The sequence below is a fragment of the Peromyscus leucopus genome, unplaced genomic scaffold (genome assembly GCF_004664715.2).
Source record: "Peromyscus leucopus breed LL Stock unplaced genomic scaffold, UCI_PerLeu_2.1 scaffold_777, whole genome shotgun sequence".
NCBI classification, from domain to species: Eukaryota; Metazoa; Chordata; class Mammalia; order Rodentia; family Cricetidae; genus Peromyscus; species Peromyscus leucopus.
The window spans coordinates 24,829-47,942 of NW_023505703.1; the positions used below are offsets into that span (position 1 = coordinate 24,829).

Consider the following 23,114-nt stretch of genomic DNA (forward strand, 5'->3'; position numbering starts at 1 on the left):
ACATTCAGGATTCATCTTCCACTGACTTGACATACTTTTTATTGAAGTTCTGTAGTTTGGAGAGCCACTCTACCTTTAACTGACTGTGGATTTAAATTCTACTCCGCCTCCCCTTTTTTTGAGACTGGGTCTCTCTACATAGACCTGGCTCTCCTGGAATTCACTATGTATACCAGTCTGGCCTTGAACTTGCAGAGATGAATTTTACCCATTATTTTGTGAAAACATTTACAAAAAGAGATTGTTGACATATTAATTTTATTAAGGCATGATACATTCTATAGTTGTCTGTCAAATCTTCAATATTTGATTTTTTTCAGCTTTTCATTTTCTCGCAAAATGATGATGTAAATTTTGTCTACACATTGACCTTCCTGATTTTGGAAAAATTCTTCAGAGTATAATTTGAAGATGAGACTAAAGACTAATTTTTTTTCTGGCTCTGATATTTTGTTGGCAAACTGTTAAAAGTTTGAAAAGTCAGGACATTATTTTGGTCCTCTGACCAGATCCTAACTTAAATTCTTAAAAACACAAACCTCATTAATGTCATTATGGCTCAATACAGAAACAGAATCCAGCCAAATGCAGGGCACTCTGTGACATAGTTTATTTTCTTGCAAGAGGCTTGTTTTGAAGGGAGGAGGGAATATCTCAATTATAGAAATAATGGCTATTGTGGCCATAGAACTGATGTCTCATCCCGGAGTGTATCTTATCCCTGAGGTCCTTCTGTTCTTCTTGGATGGAATCATGCAAACGCTTTCTGTGCATGGACTTTGAAAAGGAGTTCTAAGGTTCTAGCAGGTTGGTCTGAGGCTTGGGCACTCCAGCTCTAGGAATCCACGCCCAAATAGGTCTTGTTTCTTCATTGCTTTCCATGTCCATGTCCAAAAATTTGGTTTACTTAAAAAGTGGTCAAAAGTGAAATCATCCATATCTGTTCTGGTATGTAGAATATTAGAACTTACTGAGGCGAACAGGGTTCTGGCACATGGAATATGGGTCACGGAAGGCAGATTTAAGTGGTTCGTAGTCAATGTAATGGTTTGACTTAGAGTAGGTTATGGGTAAGCTTTTCACCGCCAGCTGTCTCAAGTACAAGTCGTCTGTCTTTTTGGTGTCTGTGATCTTTGGAAATGATTTTAGGTCATAAAGATTAGTTAGATCTTTTGTTGGATAACACGTTGGGAGTGTATAGGTAGACATCAAGCCTTGTTCTTCCTTAATCTTCTCTTCCGATATCCGTGGTTTTTATGGGTAATTCCAGGCAGGAGGTTATCATTCATTGCCATCATTTCTGTAGAATGGGTATGAATGTATGGAAAGCAACAGAGCTCTCGGGGTACAATCTGGACAGGAAGGTGGGCCTTGCACCAGAGCCTCCAGGGTCGTTGGTTCTGAATAAGTCGGGCAATCCGACCTTCCAAAGGTCTGGGAGGTTTTAAGGCAGGATGGAATATTTTCTTGCTGTACCAGTGGAATAAAGGGGAGAAAAAAAAATCAACAATTAATAAATAGCAGGCCAATTTCATACCCATTTTCACTATCAGTAAGTAGGAGACAGGTAGAAGTTTATACAGTAAGATTCTTTGGTATTTATTTGAATACATTGAAATTTGGGTCCAAATAAATACATTTTTCTCTTTTACTGGCTTTTGGTAAACGGAAAGTAATATATGTTTTATTTGGCTATAGGCAAGCTTTCTTGTGTAGGAATTCTCAGCTTTCAAAATTTCAAAGATACAAAAGAACTCACTAAAACTTACAAGATCAGGATTGCAGTAACTGTCCTGTGCCGTTATTTACATCATGTAGGCAAGGCAAGCATTCTTAAGTCTAGGCTGAATTGGAATCACCTTCAGAGCTGGCAGAAAGTGGAGTTCTTAAGCGTTGGTTCTAAGACTAGGACTTTCAAAGTCTACAGTGGGCTCTGGGATCTTTCTTGTTTTGGGAGGGTGTGTAAGAGGGAACAAACCTGTGCACTCTGAGTTATCCTCCCAGCTCAGGAAGATTCAATATAACAAGTGTCTCAGGTGCTGCTAAGGCTGGTGGCAATGCCTAAATGCTTTGAGAAGCACTGTCTGAGGTGTTCAGTCTTACTGGTCTGCTTACTGTTTCTTAGGGCCTGAGCACAGGGCCTTTGCACATGCAAGCACATGCTCTGCCATGGAGCTGTGCCCACTGCCCCATCTGTGTTTCCTTTTGAGCTGTTTTTAAAGTATGTATTCAATTCAGGCTTGGAAACTGCAAAAAATAGGAAGCATATTCAGGATACTATTGCTGGAGCTATGTGAGTAGGAGAAGGAAGAGGTGGCCTGTAAGGCATGGATGGTGACATGTGTCCTATATTGTGGCAGAGGCTTGAATGATGCATTTGTTTTTGACAAATATACATTTATGATTTGTACAATTTGATTGAATGTATACTTTACATTGAGCGAAAAACAGGAAAAAATTTTAACTCTGGTAAATGGTATGCATATCAAATCTTAAGGGATAAGGTTATACTAAGGTCTGTACTTTACTCTAAAATGAGTAAAAATAATAAAACATTGGTGGATGGTTAGAAGGAATAGATTACACAAAAGATTAAGTATAATAAAGTGTTGATGATAAACTACAACTGCTGAGTATAACAGGTCTTAAATGAAAATTATTTCTGTATGTTTGAAAATTTTTAAAATAATATGCTAAAGAGAACACCAAAAAGCAGTATATACATTTCAATATCAGGAGAAAAGTAATGATGATGAGTGTGTGTGTGTGTGTGTGTGTGTGAGGGGCAGGAATGTAGTTCAGTTGGTTGAATACTTACTTAGAATCTTGGGTTCAGTCTGTAGTACCTCTTAAAATTGGACATAGTGACAAGAATCTGTATCTCAACCATTAGGGAAATAGACACAAGATTGGAGTTCAAGGTCATCTTAGGCTACATAGAAAGTCTGAGCCAGCCTGGGCTACATGACAGCCAATGTTTAAGAAGAAAAGTGTGGTTAAAAGAGTAACAGTATCCCGGGCAGAGGCAGGTAGATCTCTGTGAGTTTGAGGCCAGCCTGGTCTACAAAGTGAGTTCCAGGACAGGCTCCAAAGCTAATACAGAGAAAAAAAACCCGTCTCAAAAAAACCCCCAAAAACAAAAATAAAATAAATAAAAAAAGAAAGAAAAATAGTAAGAGTATAATGGACTTAAAGAATAAGGGACTTTGGACCGTCCCTTTGGATTATCCTAGTTGGAGGAAATTTCTAATACCAGATAATAGTTATAACCTTTAGCTAATCAAATTCTAGTAAATATACTATGAGGCAAAGAAAGACCCCAACTTTCTGATAGTTTACTATATCTGTCATTAAAGAAGAGGATGGCAGATTTTTAATAGTGTCTGCATGTGAGCAACGGCCGTTAGTACTTTTTTCTTTTGATGTATCACAGGCTACCTTTCAACTTGGTATGCAACTGACCATGACCTTCAACTCTGAACCTATCACTCTACTTTTCAAGTTCTGGAATTATAGTATGTGCTACCATGCCTAGATTATGAGGTGCTGAGCAATCTAACCAGGATTTTGTGCATGCTAAGGTAGGACACTACCAACTGAACAACATCTCTAGCTCTAGTACTTGTATTTCATTCAGAAAAAAAGATCCACAGGGATTTTTTCTCACCACTAAAATAAGCTTTCCTGAAGTTGGTCGTGTATGTTGAGCACCCCTCAGTGTCAGAGCATATATCTAATCCAACAGAGAGTGCCATTGCAAGTGCAAAATGAAAACAATTAAAAGCCCTATGGTGGCTGATAAGCACAGATTATGGACACAGTTCAGGTATTTGATTTGCTATTCCTCTTCACAAATGCTTAAACAAATATGAAATTAAGTTCTCGGTGTGATCTAAAAACAATATATATTATATATTTTTTCACAATTTATAGCTTTGAAAATTATGTTTTCAAAATTTATATTTATACAGGATAAACCAACACATGAATATTAAGTCATTTCACGTTCTTTATATAATTGATCTAACAGATTATATATTTTGTTAAAGGGATTGATAATTTCTTTCAAGCCATTTATTTAATCAATTCTCTATTAATATAGTCAAAAAACTTATTGGCTTTTTATTTTAATTCAGCCAACTCTCAATTATTATGACTACCAGGAAGAAGTCATTAATTTCTTCAAAAGTAATAGAATGTGTAAGAATACACTAATCTGCAAAGATCCAAAATTTATTAGAAATCATGAAAATTACTAGTTAAGCTTTTACTCATAATAAGCAAATTCTTTCATGAATTATTTTACCAACAGTAGCATGATAGGAAAAATATTTTAAAAAATTACTGTGAAGTTTAATTTTTCCAAATAGTGACAAGGGTACCCAAATCAATTCCAATAAATTCAGAGTTATCTTTCAAAACCAATTAGATTTTCTTTTTGTTTAGGTGGCACCATATTCAAGACACATAACATGTGAAAAGCAAGGAGACAAGGGCTGGGTATTCTCCTCCAAATAACTGAGAGTTGACTTACAGGCTGTGGGTCAAATCCTATCTGTCCAGTTAGCTCTGCTACCTCCTTTTCATGGTAATCATCAGCTTCAAGGGGCTCATGGGCCCTAGACCTTAATGGAAACATTGTCTTATTATTTTGGTAGAGTGAATGAAGAATGGTTATTAAACTACACTTTAAGTAGGAAAACCTACCAGTTCTCTTTATCATCAAATTAAAACCAATAAAATAGAAACCAGCCCTACCTCCCTGCTACCCACTTAAGAGAGAAACTGAGCTCTCCCACTAATTTGGATTAGTTTTTATAATGAGTAACAGGGCAGACACACCAGAAGATGGAAGACATGTGATAGATAGCATTTGTTGAGTGTTTCTTTTTTGTCCTCATTACTTGTACTAGTGTGAACTCATACCTGTAAAATCATTATTAATATGAAGTGATCCAGTGGGACCTCTCAAGATTTCTTTGTATATTGGCTTCCTTTGCAGAGTTCACAGCATCCCATGGATTCAAAGACGTGTTAGGAGCAAAGGTTTTAGGAGGTTTTGGGTAGAATACTGGCTTGTTTTTCTCAACACATTTAGGAAACTAGAATATGAACATAAAGGTTGTTGTTATTAATTGTATCTACCCGAATAAGGGCTGGTTTACTGTCCCAGCTGGCAGGCAGTTGAGGTCACTTCCTTTATTAATTACCATATTCGAGCCAGGGATGGTGGCTGTAACTGTAACCACATTTTTATCAAGGGGATGCTAATCATCTTCTCTAAAAGTCTCTGAGAAGTTAGGTTGGAGGTTGTCCCTGAATATTCTACTTCCAGTACGATTTCATTAGACCTACAGAGGGTTCTGTGCGCTGCTGGTTGATTTGACCCAAAGTGGCTGCTTCTGTCTTCTGTCCTTCAAAGAAAACTGCATGATGTTGGCTCCGGCTTTCTCACAAAGGCTTAAGACACTCAAATTCAACTAGAATGGTCATTCTTTATATATAACTGTAGTTTTATTTTGTATTCTCTAAAGGATGTGCATGTAAATGTGGCTGGATGTGTTTTCATGTGGCTCTGTTTAGTCAGTGCTTGGATATACATATTTGTGGCAGGAAAGAAAGATCATCAAAGGCAAACATGGTCCAGGAGCACACTGGCCAGTACAAGAAGGAAGGATCACCAAAGCAAACACAGTCCAGGAGCACACTGGCCCGGTACAAGAAAGAAGGGGTAAAGGCAAATGACTATAGACAGCTGTTTTAAAAAGGTTAAGACAAAACTGCTTGGAAGTTCACTGGAGGTTCCTAGTTGAATGGAGAAGTGTGGCCAGGAACAGGGTGGGAAGGAGGCAGGTGAGAGAGGGGCCATGTTAATGTCATGCCACGGCAACTAGGCAGAGAGATGGAGACAAAACCCTGCAGAAGCAGAGGTAGGGTGGAGGTGGACAGTATGGAACATTATGAACATTATGCCACTTTGTTGCCTGCAAGCCAAGCCCACCTTTAATGTTTGCAAGGGCCTGGGGCTTAAAGTACAGCTAGAAACCTACAAATTGTCTAAACAGTTCAGTGGAAATCAGTAAAATAAACTGCTATCTACTTTGAGGTGCCATTTTAACAACCTGGAAAAGCAGTTCCAAATTAAGACTTGTTTTGCACCAAGACATGGTGGTGGCTCAGGAAGATCCAGATTGCTGCACTTAGCCTTAGGTCCTTGCACGTGCTCCTTCTCCTTGCTCCATCCTCCCATCATTCCTAATCCCTGCAATCGTCAGTCATCTGGGGCTAGCCCTTTCCCCTAGAGCTGTAATGCAGCTGGGGATATATTAACTTTTAAAGATGGATACAAAGACTAGACTGGTGTGGAGTGGGAAACAAGAACAGGGTTGCAGATGGATACAGCCTCCTTACTCTGGAAGTCCCAGCCCCACAGGAAGGACCACAGCAAGAGGAAGGGCAAGTTCTAGGCCCAGAGTGATACTGTTGCTAGCATTCTTGTAATGTCGAAGCAACTCCTCATTTTTTTTTTTGTTTTGTTTTGTTTTGTTTTGTTTTTTTCTGTTTGGAGGCCTGCCACCCAGCTCCAAATAAATACACAGAGACGCATTCATATTACTTATGAATGCCCAGCTTTAGCTTGGCTTGTTTCTTAGCCAGCTTTCCTAATTTAAATTATCCTATTTCCTTTAACTATGTTTTGCCTGTGGGCTTTTTACCTTTCTTTATTCTATATAACTTTCTTTACTTCTTACTCCATGGCTGGCTGTGTTGCTGGCGCCTGGTGTCCTCCTCTTCTCTTTTTCTCATTCCTCATTCTTCTTTTAAGCTTAGATTTCTTCTCCTATTTATTCTCTCTGACTGCTAGCCGCCTATCCTTTCTCCTGCCTAGCTATTGGACTTTCAGCTCTTTATTATATCAATTAAGTGTTTTAGGCAGGCAAGGTAACACAGCTTTACAGAGTTAAATGCAACATAAAAGAATGCAACACATCTTTGCATCATTAAACAAATATTCCACAGCATAGACAAATGCAACAGGCCTTAAACTAAGATTCACAACATCTCTCCCTTTTTGTCTAAATAAAAATGAAAGTTTTTAACTTTAACATAGTGAAATATATACAACAAAACAGTTATCAGGTAAGAATTACATTTACAATATTCAGTCCATTTGTATTTAGCAAATTCAGAGAAAATACTCCACTATCTATCTTATATTGATGATTCCAAAGTTGTATATCTAATTTACTTTCTATCATAACTAAGAAAAACCTGTAACTACATTTAGTCTTTAACTCCATCAAAGAACCCCAGAAGGATGTAATATTACCTAACAGAGACATCTGGGTAGTCACCCAAAGTTCCTCTGCAATGTTGGGGCATCCATCTTTGGCCTAAAGGTCTAGAATGTCTGGCAGACTTTTCAGTGGAGCAGGAAATCTGAAGGACTGTCCTGCCTTGTCTTGGTAAATGTCAACAGTCATTTTTTCTGTGTCCTACTTGGTACAGCATACTGTTAGCAGTCAAGGCAAGTGCAGTTTCTTTCCCAAATGGCTAGCCTTGCCACATTGAAAGAAAACTCCATATGGAGTTTCTTTGTTGCCCATCATCTTTTGATGAAGTAAATTGGTGCTGTCCAAAAGCAGATAGATGTATCTCATTGTCATGAAAAACCTTGTGTTATTAAACACCTTAAATGCCATATTCTGTAGGCCTTTGAAGTTTTTGAAAATCATCTGTCTAAAAATATACCTGCTTAACTTTGAAAGTATGCCTAATATGACTATAGGTTTGATTATTATAGATTAACTACTAAACTCATTTCTTAATTATACATTGCATTTTTAAATGAGCTGCATAAGCACGTGGGATACACCAAACAAGTATAGAAACATACATATAGCCGGGCAGTGGTGGTGCATGCCTTTAATCCCAGCACTCGGGAGGCAGAGACAGCGGATCTCAGTGAGTTTCGAGGCCAGCCAGGAAAGGCGCAAAGCTACACAGAGAAACCCTGTCTCAAAAACAAAACAAAACAAAAAAAACCCAGAAAAAACAAAACAAAAACCCAGAACCAAAAAGAAAACAAAACAAAACAAAAAACCCATACATACAGTATAACAAAAATAACTTTAAATTTGTATCAATATACCAAGATCCATACCAATGTAAAATATTTGAGATTAATACTTGTCTTTTTGTCCTATATTCCTATATTCCCCTAAATGATAACAAACGCCCATAACCACTAACTAACCAACAACCACCCACCCCACCTCTTGGGAATGTGGGCGTTGTCTTCTCTAGACTGCTTCCTATTGTCTGTAGGCAAAGGCATTGTTAGGGGTTCTTGAGAAAATTGAGATAATGGTCAAGTCCTGGGAAGAACAATTGAAAACTTTGTTCATATATATCACCTGTCAAGATTCAGGAGGGCCTGGTGGTGGCACACGCCTTTAATCCCAGCACTGGGGAGGCAGAGCCAGGAGGATCTCTGTGAGTTCAAGGCAGCCTGGTCTACAGAGCAAGATCCAGGACAGGCACCAAAACTACACAGAGAAACCCTGTCTTGAAAAACCAACAAAACAAAACCAACCAGCCAACCAAACCAACAAAAAGATTCAGGAGGTCTCTCCCCCACCATCAAACCTGATCCATCTTAATCTGGAATAAATCCACATCATCACCAAAGCATTTTTTACTTCCATTTGACAAATACATTTTTTTACTTCCATTTTAAAGTTAAGGCATTCTTAAAAATATCTAGGCTGGTTTATTTCAGCTGTCCCTCTTTCAATCCCATGTCTCTTAGCAGCTGTCCTTTGCTTATCAGCAATCAAAAAAATCAAAATTAATACAACATACAGGATCCAGATTCCCTGTGTCTTTCCATCTCTACATGGCGGCTTCTTCTTTTTTTTAATTGCTTTGCTTCTCTCTTTAAAGACTTTGCTTTATTATTTTTGAACTATTTCTTTCTATGACGGTCTGTACCCCTTTCTTTCCTTTCTTAAGCCTACACACATTGTTAAACACAAGCTAACCTGTTTAGAGTTTTTTCTGTCTGGATCTGTCATTACTGTGGTATCTCTATCCTTTGTACCCTTTTCTGACTTCAAGAGCCTTTAAACTGCTAAGTGGCTTGGCTAGGACCCCCACTGCAGCTTTGGCAGCTGGCTCTGCCCGCTCCTCAGGTCTTTGGGAGCCAAGCCTAAAGCTTGCAGGCTGGTAGGAGGGAGGTGACTGAGCACTGCCTTCAACCCCCTAGCTTTGGAAACCAGTGCCCTGCACTGCGGCAGGTGTTTTTTATTTAGTTTACTGTTCCTATTTAGCGCTGCCTGCTGAACAGCAGTGCCTCTTAAAGGAGCTGTGACCTTTTTCTTTCTTTCTTTCTTTTTTTTTCTTTCAGCTTTCTCAGGCCCTAAGTAGATATTTGATCCTCATGTTGGTATGCCAAAATGTTGGTTTTTTTTTTTTTTTTAAACTGTTTGGGGGCCTGCCACCCAGCTCCCTAATAAATACATAGAGGCTTATTCTTACTTATGAATGCCTGGCCTTAGCTTGGCTTGTTTCTAGCCAACTTTTCTTAAATTATCTGGTCTACCCTTTGCCTCTGGGCTTTTTACCTTTCTTTATTCTATTTATCTTTCTTCCCTTCTTACTTTGTGGCTATCTGTGTGTCTGTGTGTCTGATCCCTGGTGTCCTCCTTTTCTCGCTGCTCACTCCTCTTTCATGCCTAGATCTCTCCTCCTATTTATTCTCTTTGCCTGACAGCCCCGCCTATCCCTTTCTTGCCGAGCTATTGGCCTCTTTAATTATACACCAATTAGGTGTTTTGAGGCAGGCAAAGTAACATAGCTTTACAGAGTTAAAGAAATGCAACATTAAAGAATGCAACACATTTTAGTATCATTAAACAAATATTCCACAACATAAATAAATGTAACATACCTTAAACTAATATTCCACAACATTCTCATTTTAGGTAAGTGGAGAACTCATGTAAAAAGCACTTGTAAACTGGGCAGTGGTGGTGGTGCATACCTTTAATCCCAGCACTTGGGAGGCAGAGACATACGGATCTCTGTGAGTTCAAGGCCAGCTTGGTCTATAGAGTGAGATCCAGGACAGGCCCCAAAACTATAGAGAGAAACCGTGCCTCAAAACAAACAAAACAAACAACAACAACAACAAAAAAGAAATATTTAAATAGGGGCTGGAGAGGTGGCTTAGAGGTTAAGAGCACTGGCTGTTCTTCCAGAGGACCTGAGATTCCCAGTAACCATATGGTGGCTCCCAACCATCTGTAATGGGATCTGGTGCCCTCTTCTGGCATGCAGGAAACATGCAGCTAGAACACTGCATACATAATAAATAAATGTTTAAAAAAATAAATATTAAATAAGTACCTTAATATACCATTAAATTAATCTATGGCTTGCTTACTCAGGGGGTAAAGAAAGCCCCTTTAAAATATTTTTTAAGCATTTATTTAATTATTAAATTTTATTTGTGCGTATATAAACAGTATATGCGGTTGCTTGTGTGAATTTATGTATACCACCTCTGTGTAGGAGCCACAGAAGCCAGAAGGGGGTGTTGGATCACCTGGAAACTGGAGTTATGGGCATTTGCAGATGCCCAGAAAACAAAGCCCTCTGTGTTTCCGTCTTCAAATACTGTACTAAGAGGCTAGGCGAATGTACTTTGACTGGCTGAACTAATCATTCGCCTGCTGAAATGCAATCTGGGACACAAGAAAATTAAACAGGAAATGCAAGCTTTAGTGTCACCTGTGGCGAATTGGCAGGGGGTTAATAACCAGGAAACACTTGAGTGGGGAGGCTGTTGAGGTGATGCTGTTCTGAGGGGCTAGTGAGGGAGGAGCTGATGGCAGTCATGACAGGTGTTCACTGGGAAGGACCACCTGCGGCAATGGAACATGTGCCCAACAAAAGTGCGCACAGGCAGGAAAGGAGTAAGATGGGGCTTAATTGTAGATATTACGTCATCCTCTGGAGGACTTAGCATTTTCCAACACTAGTTCTTATTGCATCCTATCCCATTTAATTACACTATCACACTAATAAATATGATTGTGAACTTTGATTATTTACATATGGAATGAAAAAGACACAGATGGGAACAAATAAAGTGGCAGATTTTCTGGCATCTGCTTGACACTCTATAGTATGTGTGAGTCACGAGTCCTTGAGCAGGCAGGGCTTCCTGCTTGGAGCCACGCCCAGAGAAAGATGAAGTGTTTCAAGTGTGTAGGAGAGGGTGAGAGCCACGGTACCAAGTGATAGGAAGGGCTGGCTGGTGCTGCACAAACTCTTTAATGCAAGTAAGATCTGGGAAGAAAAAATGAAAGACCTTTGACCTCCCCTAGTCAAAGTGGCCAGGGAGGGAAATGGGAGAGGACTAGTTACCCTGAGTTCACGAAAAGTAAAAGATGAGGACTGGAGAGGTGGCGCAGAGGTTAGAATCACCAGCTGCTCTTGCAGAGGACCAGGGTTTCATTCCAGCACTCAGATGGCTTAAGCCATCTGTACTCCAGTTCCAGGATATACAATGTACTTTTCTGACCTCCACAGGCATCAGACATGCACATGGCACACATGTACGCAGGCAAACATGCATACATATAAAACCAAAGATAAACAAAAGATAAGCCATGGTGTACCGGAAGGGACTCTGGCCAGCTTGAGCTTGACGAGCATGGCTCTGGCAGGTCTTGCCTTCTGTCCAATTCCCTCTGCCTTGCTAAAAAGTGTTAGGTTACATTCCTAAAGCTGGTCATCAAGGTCTAGTCCCTTATTGACCACGCCTTTTCCGCCTGAGGCTGACCACCAAGGTCCAGCTATTGAAGTACTGAAGTCCAGCAATAAGAAGCCCCCTTTGACCTTTTTGATAAGAACTTTAAATCTCTAAAGAAAGAAATTGAAGAAGATATCAGAAAATGGAAGGATCTCCCATGCTCATGGATAGGTAGGATTAACATAGTAAAAATGGCAGTCTTACCAAAAGCAATCTACAGATTCAATGCAATCCCCATCAAAATCCCAACACAATTCTTCACAGACTTGGAAAGAAAAATACTCAACTTCATATGGAAAAATAAAAGATCCAGGATAGCTAAAAGAATCCTGTATAATAAAGCAACTGGAGGCATCACCATCCCTGACCTCAAGCTCTACTATAGAGCTATAGTAATAAAAACAGCTTGGTACTGGTATAAAAACTGACATACAGACCAATGGAATTGAAACTGAAGACCCTGACATTAATCCACACACATATGAACACCTGATTTATTTTTTATTATTTTTTATTTTATAATTTAATTTAATTTTACATATCAGCCACGGATTCCCCTGTCCTCCCTCTTCCCATCCTCCCGTTCCCTCCCTCAACCCATCCCCCATTCCCATCTCCTCCAGGGTTAGGACTCCCCTGGGGATTCAGCTCAGCCTGGTAGATTCAGTCCAGGCAGGTCCAGTCCCCTCCTCCCTTCACCCAGGCTGAGCAAAGTGTCCCTGTATAGGCCCCAGGTTCCAAACACTAGCTCAATGCACTAAGACAGGTCCCGGTCCCACTGCCTGGGGGCCTCCCAAACTGTTCAAGCTAATCAACTGTCTCACTTATCCAGAGGACCTGATCCAGTTGGGGGCTCCTCAGCTATTGGTTCATAGTTCATGTGAACACCTGATTTTTGACAAAGAAGCCAAAACTATACAATGGAAAAAAGAAAGTATCTTCAACAAATGGTGCTGGCATAACTGGATGTCAATATGTAAAAAGATTACAAATAGATCCATATCTGTCACCATGCACAAAACTCAAGTCCAAGTGGATCAAAGACCTCAACATAAACCAGTTACACTAAACTTAATAGAAGAGAAAGTAGGAAGTACTCTTGAACGCATTGGCACAGGAGAAACAATTCCTAAATATAACACCAGTAGCATAGACACTGAGCACAACAATTAATAAATGGGACCTCTTGAACTGGAGAAGCTTTTGTAGAGCAAAAGACATGGTCAATAAGACAAAAAGACAGCCTATAGAATGGGAAAAAGACCTTCACCAACCCCACATCTGACAGAGGACTGATCTCCAAAGTATATAAAGAACTCAAGAAACTAGACATCAAAATACTGAACAGTCCAATTAAAAAATGGGCTAAGAGCTAAACAGAGAATTCACAAAACAAGAATCACAAATGGCTGAAAGACATTTAAAGAAATGCTCAACATCCTTAATCATCAGAGAAATGCAAATCAAAAATGACTCTGAGATACCACCTTACACCTGTCAGAATGGCTGAGATCAAAAAACACTAATGACAGTCAATGTTGGAGAGGATGTGGAGCAAAGGGAACACTCCTCCACTGTTGGTGGAATGCAAGCTTGTACAACCACTGTGAAAATCAGTATGGCGGTTTCTCAGAAAATTAGGAATCGAACTACCTCAAGGCCCAGCCATCCCACTCTTGGCATATACCCAAGGAATGCTCAATCATACCTCAAAGATTCATGCTCAACTATGTTCATAGCAGCACTATTTGTAATAGTCAGACCTGGAAACAACCTAGATGCCCATCAACAGAAGAATGGATTAAGAAAATGTGTACACATACACAATGGAGTACTACCTCAGCAGAGAAAACCAATGACAGCATGAAATTTGCAGGCAAATGGATGGAACTAGAAAATATCAGCCTGAGTGAGGTAACCCAAACCCAGAAGAACAAACATGGTATGTACTCACTCATAAGTGGATACTAGATATAAAGCAAAGAACAATCAGACTGCAAACCCACAGAACCAGGGAGGCTATATAGCAGGGGGGACCCTAGGATGACTGTGGCTTATAATAAGTCTTGGTTTTACTCAATTACTGGCAAGCCTCAGTGAAACATTTCACTATTAGGATAAGAATGTATACTATATCAAGCTGATAATAAGAAAAAAAAAAAGAAGAAGCTCCTTTGGACTTAATTAACCTGGCCAATTAAAATTAAATACCTCATCCTAACATAGGGTTCCCCTTTACCTTTTTATAAACCGCCATTTTCCTATGGGCCACGTCTGTCTCCTCTCTGTGCAGAGGCAGTCCTTGATCCCTCGGGGACAAACACCCCTGCCCCCCTTTCCCTTGTCCCCTTCCCCTTCTCCCGAATCCTCTGTCTCTTCTACCCCCACATCCTCCCCATCCTAACACAGACCCCCTCTTCCTCTTAAGAAGGACACCTGCAAGGTCACTGGCTGCTGTTTTTCTGCCTGAGTCACAAAGCAGCCACTTTAACTTTCCTTGCCTGCTTAGTAAAGGATCTCTGTGCAAACAGGTGTTTGGGTGTGGTCTGTGCCTAATCCGGGGTCCGGGAGAAAGCCCCTGCTGTGTGTGTGTGGGTGGGTGCTGGTCTCCTTCAGTACCCTCAGCTAACTCAGTATCAGTTTTATTTTTGTCAGTGCCAAAGTGGATTCAAGTTAGGAAATGAGCCTGAAGAATGACCAAAAAGTTGAAAATGAGACTAGTTAGAACAGATCACTAAAGTGAGATTAAACATTGGAGACATGAAAAAGACTAAAACCAGTGGAAAATGTATGTGTAAAGCACTGTGTATGAAGGATGTAGCTCAGTTGCTAGTGTAAATGTATGAAACATGGCCCTGGGTTCCAACCCCAACACTACATAAAACCAGTGTGTAATACCTGTAATCCTAGCACTTGGGAGGGAGGCAGGAGGATCATGAGTTTGAGGTCATTCTGGCTACATGCAAGTGCAATGCCAGTCTGGGCTTTAGGAGATCCTGTTACAAACAAACAATGCACCCACCCTACCCTACCCCCACAAACATTGTAGAAGCTATAAATACAAAATACTCTCTTCTCAAAGAAGTTGTCATTTAGTTGATGGGCTGTAAAATCAGCATGGAAAGATACTGACTATAGAGTATGGTAGGTGTTAGCAGAGAAGAAAACAATTCCTGCTGAACCAACAATAATGTCTTATCTAGTATTTTCCAGAATTTATATTATTTCCCAAACTTTCCACATTTGTAGGCCAGCTTTACTGAAATCATACAGATAATTAATCAAAGGTAAAACAAACAAACAAACAAACAAACAAACAAAAAAACCAGTATGCCTCCCGTATCATCAAGACAGCAGATGCCAACAAAGGACAACTACTAACTAGAACAACGCTCTCCTGACTTGGGTCACCCTTGCGCAGGGGCCATGCCAATTTTCTCGTAGCGTTCCAGTTTTAGTATATGTGCTGCCGAAGTGAGCACCAGTCTCCTGACTTAGATCCCAGCTAGGTTTCAATAGAAACAAATTGTTCAGCTGAGGCCTGGAAAATGAGCAAACTTGAGACAGGTAGAAAGGCCATGGAAGCAGGGCTGGAGAGATGGCTCAGCGGTTAAGAGCACTGGCTGTTCTCCTAGAGGTCCTGAGTTCAATTCCCAGCAATCACATGGCAGCTCACAACCATCTATAGCCGGCTCTGATGCCCTCTTCTGCACATGCAGAATAGAGCACTCATACATAAAATAAATAAATACATCTTAAAAAGAGAGGAAGAAAGGCAGAGGGCATTCCATGGCTTGAATCTACTCAGGGAACAGCGGATGAGGGGAAGAAGTAAGGTTGCTTCCAGAAGACCTTCCTAACTCATTACATTTCCACTTGGGCCAAGAGGAACCCAGAGGAGCGACATGAAGAAGCACATGGTAGACACTCCAACTATTAGACATACTTCAAAACACATCAGAAATTGTTTACTTTATTGACAGTTGTATGTCACTGTTGTGACTACAGATGGCCTGCCACAGTGGTTTTCCAGGTAAAACTCAGATGTTTCCAACCTTTCCATTATTAATTGGTTACCTAGCTCACAACTTCTTGGGTGCAAGAGCTACTATATGGAAGGACCATTTGGCCAATACATGGCAGCTACTATTATTTTCAAATGCCTAGATATGTTCTCTAATGATTGAAAATTTCCTTTTTATCTATGTGGAATTCTGGTACAGAGGTGAAGAACAGAGACAAGCCTCACAAACCTGAACTCTAACCATTGCATAGTCATAAACTGGGTCTCAGTGTCCCCATCTATACAATGGGCGTGGTGGTAGTAATAGTGGAAAATTAAGAGTTAAATAATGTATCTCAAAGTGGTTTGTGTTGCAACAATTTCACCTATCATATTTTCTTTTAGACTTTCATACAAATGTATTAATAATGACTAGAATGAAAATGGCTTACGACTTTTTAAAAAATCTCCTATTTCTTCTATGCATAGGTGGAATTACTTAAATTACTTAATATATTATGAAGCATGAGGATGGAGTTAGATAATGCAAAGTAGGTGAAATGCAGTCCTTCACCATAGTTTGAAAGACACACATATAACTGTTTTTGTCTTCTAGCTCTGGAAATGTGCCATATCTATCACAAGTATACAAAATCAGCTAATAAAATTAAAAAATGTGAAAGTTAAAACTGCACACTTTTCATCTAAATATAAACAGTTCACCATGTGCACTTTTATATGTTTGACATATGTGTTGTGTATGTACATGTGTGTGGCGGTGGGCACGGGTATGTGAAGGGGCGTGTGCACGCATACCTGTGGAGGCCCAAGGTTAACACTGGGTGGCTTCTTCCTCTATTATTGTCCACGTTAGAACTGTAGGCTAGGGTCTCTCACTAAGTTTGGAGCTCACTGATTCAGCTAGGCTGGCTGGCCAGGTTCACCTTGCATCATCCCACATTTTCCCGTGCAGGCACGGAGATCCGAACTCAGGTCCCCACGCTTGCACAGTAAAACACTTCACACCCCAGCCCTCTCCCCAGGCCCCACCGTGTGTGTTTACAAGTGTAGTAGGTAAACATATATTCATTTTGAAAGATACTTACATCATAATATACACCCTGACCTGGCCAAGTCAATGCTTTTTTCTTTGAATCCATGGGAAAATCAAGCAGTTCATATCTGTAAGGGTTACCTGAAAGTTGAAGCAAGAGTAGTTATTCTGAGGAGATCAGAGCAATCCAGACCTACGGGTAGAGTAGACATAAGACCCAGTAGAGGTGCAGCCGTAAGTGTCTGCAAAGAGTGACTGAAGTGGTCCAGTGTGCTCTCCGCTGCCGGCAGGCTGAGCACCTTTCCTAAGAGTGCCGATAGGAGGTCACGACATCCTCTGCTCTCCGTGCCTTCTTTGATTTTACTACTGGATTCATGCCAATAAGAAGTCAGACAGTTTTGACTTCAAGTCACATTTTACCTCTTGTCTTCAGAACCGTTGTATCGTAGGCCTTGGTTGGCGCTGTAGGAGGAAACGGCTGCTGGTTGCGGGCTCTGATGCCGTTGTAGAGGTCCTTAGGTGATGTGAAGGTCGGAAACATGGCGCCGCGGCTTATGTGTGTATGGTAGGGATGTTCAACTGGATACATTGAGCAGATTTCTCTAAGATTTATTGAGTAAATAAAAACGGAGAAATAAGTACAATGAAAAGCCATCCATGGGCTGGGCGGTGGTGGCGGCGCACGCCTTTAATCCCAGCACTCGGGAGACAGAGGCAGGCGACGATCTCTGTGAGTTCGAGGCCAGCCTGGGCTACCAAGTGAGTTCCAGGAAAAGGCGCAAAGCTACACAGAGAAACCCTGTCTCAAAACAAACAAACAAACAAACAAGCAAAAAGCCATCCAATATTTACTGGGATCCTTTGCTGTGGCAGATGCCGCTCTGTTTCGCTGTGGGGATGGCCCAGACCATTCCTCTACTCATACAGCTAACATTCTGTAGAATCTTAATTTTGCCAGATAAATCAAAACTAATTGAATTTAAAAAAATAATCATTCCTAATTATCAGTGAGTAGTTTTCCTAAATGGCTAATATAAAGCAGACAATGTTTTAATTTTACAGTTTGTAGGAAGTATAGGAAGACTTTTGGTGCTTTTAACTTCCACTTTATGTTTTAAGAAGATCCATATATTTTATTTATTTTTTTTTTATTTTTATTTTTTTTTTTGGTTTTTCCAGACAGGGTTTCTCTGTGTAGCTTTGTGCCTTTCCTGGATCTCACTCTGTAGACCAGGCTGGCCTCGAACTCACAAAGATCCACCTGCCTCTGCCTCCCGAGTGCTGCATATATTTTATTTTATGGAATCATTTTGTGCATCTGACCTAGTAATGCAACATCCTGGACTGGACTTCCACCCCAGGCTGCTTGTTTCTTTGAGCAATCAATAAAACATATACACACACTATTTAGAAATTAAACTAAATTGCTAGCACATGGAAGGAAAGGGTTCAAAAGACAGAGGGATCCAGTTTTGTTCTTGCTGGAGAACCGGCACAGACTAAGGCCAAGTGCAAGAGCTGTGTGGACAAGCAGAAATGTGAGATCGAGAGGGCCATAGACTAGAGAATGGTGTATATAATTAGAATTCAAGAAAACAAGACCAGGGTTAGAGGTGGAATTGTGTTTCCTCTCAAAATCTGTGGGTTAAAAATCCTAACCCCAAAGGCCTTATATTGCAAACTAATTTGGGAATAGGACCCATGTATATGTAATTAGGCAGGAGGGGTCACAGTAAAAGTAGGGTGGGCCCCTAATTTGAAGGCTGTGTGCTTAAAGAAAGCTAAACTTGTACACAGGGAGACATGCACTGAGAATGCCATGTGAGGACAGAACGGAGAAGACACATCTATCTGCTAAAGACGGCCAGCAGCAGACCCAGGGGCTAGCCCAGAGCAGATTCCCCGCCCAGCTCCCAGAAGGACCGGACCCTCCTACACCATGATGTTGTACCTCTAGCCTGCCACTTAGAGGCTCAGACTCAAGAAAGATGAGCCTAAGAAATGGAACTCCCCAAACAAGGATTCTTCACAGGCTGTTTTTAATACCCACCCCCAACCTTAACCTGGATTCGGACAGCTTTTTGAGTAGCTCTTGCTTTAACTGAAAACACAATTTTAAAAGGTTAGCTTAACAGTCTCAGGTGTAAGAGAACTCCGGTTGTCCAGGAATACCTACTGCTCAGCTCTGGTTTCTTTTCTCTCTTTTTCAAAATAACTTATTTACTTTATTTTTATTTTTATTTCATGTACATTCGTGTTTGGCCTGCATGTATGTCTGTGCATGTGTGTCAGATTCCCTGAAACTGGAGTTACAGACAGTTGTGAACTGACATGTGGGTGCTGGGAATTGAACCTGGATCCTCTGGAAGAGCAGCCAGTGCTCTTAACTGCTGAGCCATCTCTCTAGCCCCTCAGATCTGGTTTCTTATGCCAGTTCCTAATAGAAGAAACTCATGTTTCTTGAGGTTCTGGCTGATTCTAGGAGTGGACAGGAAGTAAGATGACCCAGAGATATCTTATAGTGCCAGAAATTAAGTGAATCATAAAGGCAAAAACCCTCTCCATATCCCCATGGCAGTGCGGGCAATGTTAAAAGAATGCAGGAACAGATTCAAAGAGCGGCTCATGGCCAATGCAAGATGCAAAAATAAGTGGCCTGGGATTACTTCATGAATTCCTAAACTAAAACAAAGGGTGAAATAAGTGATTAAAGAAAAACCACCAAGCCAGGTGGTGGTGGCGCATGCCTTTAATCCCAGCACTCAGGATCCCTTTGAGTTCGAGGCCAGCCTGGTCTACAGAGTGAGTTCCAGGACAGGCTCCAAAGCTACACAGAGAAACCCTGTCTCGACACTCCCCCCTCCCCCCCAAAAAAGAGTATGTAAAACTCCCATGTAGAATACTGGGTATTTTTTTTCCCCCGAGACAGGGTTTCTCTGTGTAGCTTTGGTGCCTGTCCTGGATCTCTTTCTGTAGACCAGGCTGGCCTCGAACTCACAGAGATACTCCTGTTTCTGCCTCCCTAGTGCTGGGATTAAAGGTGTGCACCACCACTGCCCGGCCGAAAAAATTTTTTATACAGAGACTAAAGTAGCCCAGGCTGGCCTCAAACTCATTATATAGCTGATGATGACCTTAAACTCATGATCTTCCTGCCTCTGCCTCCAAAGTTCTGGGCTTATAGGCATGTGCTGGGAATCAAACACGGGCCTTGAGCATGCTAGGCAAGTGCTCTACCATCTGAACTCCATCCCAGCCCTAAATAATGTGTGAAGGGGCTTTGCTCTTAGAAGGCGGTGCAGAATTCCAGCTGCCTTCCGCACACACCTGCTTTCTTCTTAGAGCACACAGTGGAAGGAAGGACAGGAAGAGTCACTGCAGAGGGACGTCCGTAGACATTCCTGAGCCCAGTGATCAAGGGTCACATCACAATAAACCGAGTGGAGCGGGGGTAGCAGATAAACAGCACTGCTCTCTGTGGTCTTCCCAAAACACACCACTCCAGTCTTACCACAAAAAAAATAAAACCAGCCCAATTCCATTTGGGGCTATTCTACAAGTATTCTATAACCCTCAAAACTGTTAAGAATATCAAGACAAGCAAAGGCTAAGGAGCTATCCTAGGTGAGAGGCACCCGAAGAGACATGCCACTAAATGCAATATGGTGTTCTAGATGCAGTCCTGGAACAGACCTGGAGTGTGGACTTACTACGGTGCATCGTTCTTGGTTCATTTGCTATGAAAAAGCATGCTGCAGGAACGTCAGAGGCTCATAGTAGGGAGAGCAGGGGGTATGTGAGGAAATGGCTGCTTTAACTTCAAATACATATGTAAGCCTAAAACTATCCTAAAATAAAATTGCATTTTAAAAGACTGGCTGGATGTAAATGAAGGGAAATAAATGCATCAGTGCCTTGGACTTGCATCAGACTGTCCTCCAACAGTTAAAATGCAGCTTTCAGAAAAGTTTCACCTGTGCTTATCCCATCTAAGTCATAAGCAATGGCATCATTTTTTCATCCTAATGGAGAGGAAAATATAAAGCACGTACTTACCCTACTGCTGAGTTAGGTGGTTTGGGTAACCTAGAATAAAAACAGGACAAAAGTCCTAACTTCAGTTGGGGCTTTTAAAGGCTTCAATTCCTATTAGAAACTTAAGAATATTAAGATGCATTCTGTGTTTTTGACATGTAGGCAAATTTTTTATTGCCTTGCACAATGATAAGACACAGACATACGGCCGAGCAGTGGTGGCGCATGCCTTTAATCCCAGCACTTGGGGGGCAGAGTTCAAGGCCAGCCTGGTCTACAGAGCGAGTTCCAGGAAAGGCGCAAAGCTACACAGAGAAACCCTGTCTTAAAAAAAAAAAAAAAAAGACACAGACATAGTATTTTCAAATCTCAGTTGTCTACTGATCGATTTTCCCATTGGTTCTAACTTAGCCCTCGTCAGCAAACTTTGCATTTTTTATTTGCAGGGGAGGTTCAATGGCTGAGGCTCCAGTTCTTACCTCCTCTGCCATGTAGCCAGAGAGTCCTGAGAGCCTGACATCACGTGTGATGCAATTATGTGTCCTAAATCGACCCGTGTGGCCTGGCTGGGAGGATATATAAATACTGGGTGTGTTTTGTCCCTTTGCCCACAGCTGCTGGTCTCTCATGACAGTAATATTGTGCAATCATCAGAGGGTAAAGAATAAAACCGGGCAACTTCCCAGAGGCATGGCTTTTCTGAACCAGTTCATTCTGATGGGGGTGCACTTACAAACTACTCAGAACCCACAGGCCAAGAGATAATACCGTAGTCCTGGAAACAAGCCCTCTGCAGAGGGATAGTTTATCCATTGACATTTGGTACCAGCAATTATTTCAGCCTGTGCTCATACGACTCTTAAAGAGTTCAGGTGTGGAAAATAATCAGAATGTTATCATTTCACAATAAATTAGAAAATTTTTAATATACTGTTTTAGATATCTTCCATGTTGGATATATTCACAAGAAAGCAGCAAACCATATAACTGTATTACTCTGTAGTGTTTTATAAACACACAATTCACATGAACCATAACTTTTTAAAAATCTTTATGTGGGTTCTGTGGGTGTGAACTGAAAAAAAGAACTCACTTCCTGTCTGCCAGCCATGCTGCTGAGCAGAAATATGGGTGTTCGGGAAGTGCGTGAATATGTGAATCCAGAGGATTTAGTGTTGCTAGACTGACTATTATATATAAATAAAACACAAATTGGCATCTAAAATGTCTCATGTCACAAAATTTGCTATATTTCATGACTAAAATGGCCGTGATTCAAAATGAAAAAAAAAAGATGAAAGGAAGTATTTTTAAAAACTTAAAAAGATACAAATCAAGTTACCAGATGTCCAGAGACACTATTTTTCTTTGACATCAGTCCATTAATTTTACCATGTTTGAGCTGAGTTAATGAAACGCAAGTGGGAAAAGCTTGGGCAAACACAAATTTTGGCTCCCTCTAGTGGCTCAATCCTATATTGCATTAGCTTCTTAGAACAAATCTTAAGGGTTCAGTGTTCCTTCAGGGTTTCTGTAATTTGCTGTATGTTCATTGTATATGGAGCTAAGATCATGGCATTTTATTTTTATTTGAAAATAAAGTCATGCTTTTTCCATGTACATAAGAAACCACTTTAAAACAACAATTTAATATGATGTAAGACATTACCTTAAATGATGGTGAGCTAACAAATACCCTTTATCCATAAAGAGACAGTGATTTTTATCAAGAGTAGGCGATTATAATAACCTCTGTCCTCACAAAATCCCAATTTTGTTTGAGTGCCCTTGACATTTTCAGTGACTCTTTAAAAAGCATCTAACAGACCCTTACTAGACTGAGTAGGCGAAGGCAGGGACGTGGTCCAAGGTGACCTGCCCTGCTCTCCAGTTGTCCTTAGTTTTCACGGGTTGTTTAAAGACCACACATACCTGTTTGAGTCATTTGTTTCCATTTCCTTAGTGCTGATTTCTGGTGTGGGTGATCTTTAATATGAAGGAAGCCTTGTTTCTATAAAAGGGCTTCTACATTTCTCACATAATTCATTTTTACTTAAAATACTGTGATCTCACATAAAACAGCCCCTGCCCAGGACTTACAAAGAATCGTTTCCATAGACATCACTTTTCTTGGTTGGTGTCAAATAGTAGAACTGTTCAATAGGAAGCTTTCTGAAGAGAGAGCAAATTAAATTGAACAT

The 23,114-nt window shown here is 40.7% G+C and overlaps 1 non-coding gene and 1 pseudogene across 1 annotated transcript; both read right to left on the reverse strand.

The window, feature by feature from the left end:
- Window positions 1-504: 504 nt before the first annotated feature.
- LOC114709021 lies at window positions 505-23,114 on the reverse strand (annotated as a pseudogene).
- Window positions 15,197-15,303, reverse strand: LOC114709025. Its single transcript, XR_003736878.1, has one exon. It is a non-coding gene; the product is annotated as a U6 spliceosomal RNA (small nuclear RNA).